This window comes from Penaeus monodon, chromosome 20 (assembly GCF_015228065.2).
Source record: "Penaeus monodon isolate SGIC_2016 chromosome 20, NSTDA_Pmon_1, whole genome shotgun sequence".
NCBI classification, from domain to species: domain Eukaryota; kingdom Metazoa; phylum Arthropoda; class Malacostraca; order Decapoda; family Penaeidae; genus Penaeus; species Penaeus monodon.
In genome coordinates this window covers 11,955,312-11,955,598 of record NC_051405.1, presented here as the reverse complement: position 1 = coordinate 11,955,598, position 287 = coordinate 11,955,312, and the positions used below count along the sequence as shown (strand labels likewise).

General features: G+C 35.2%; 1 protein-coding gene across 2 annotated transcripts in view; it reads left to right on the top strand.

Annotated features, from left to right (window-relative positions):
- LOC119585624 overlaps positions 1–287 on the top strand; it is a 5,588-nt gene that overhangs the window by 3,598 nt on the left and 1,703 nt on the right. The gene's annotated exons all lie outside the window — the stretch shown is intronic.

Here is a 287-nt window from a genome sequence, read left to right as displayed (position 1 = left end):
AATGCCAGAGAGTGGCATTAAATGGCAAGTCTGTCAACACTCTGTGAAAGAATATATATAAAATTAAAATCTAATACATTTAGATTATCCATGTTAACCCTTTCCCGACGGGTAGTTTTGCCCCTCGTATAGCAACGACTAAGCCCTGAGTACAGTTTGTTTTCTTTCTGTAAACTAGATGGAATGTGTTAAACGACTTAATCACCTTTCAGTTTCAGAATCAATCATATTTGCCTGATAAACAAAAAGATGATAAACTCATGATGTCATACATTTTCACCAAGTGG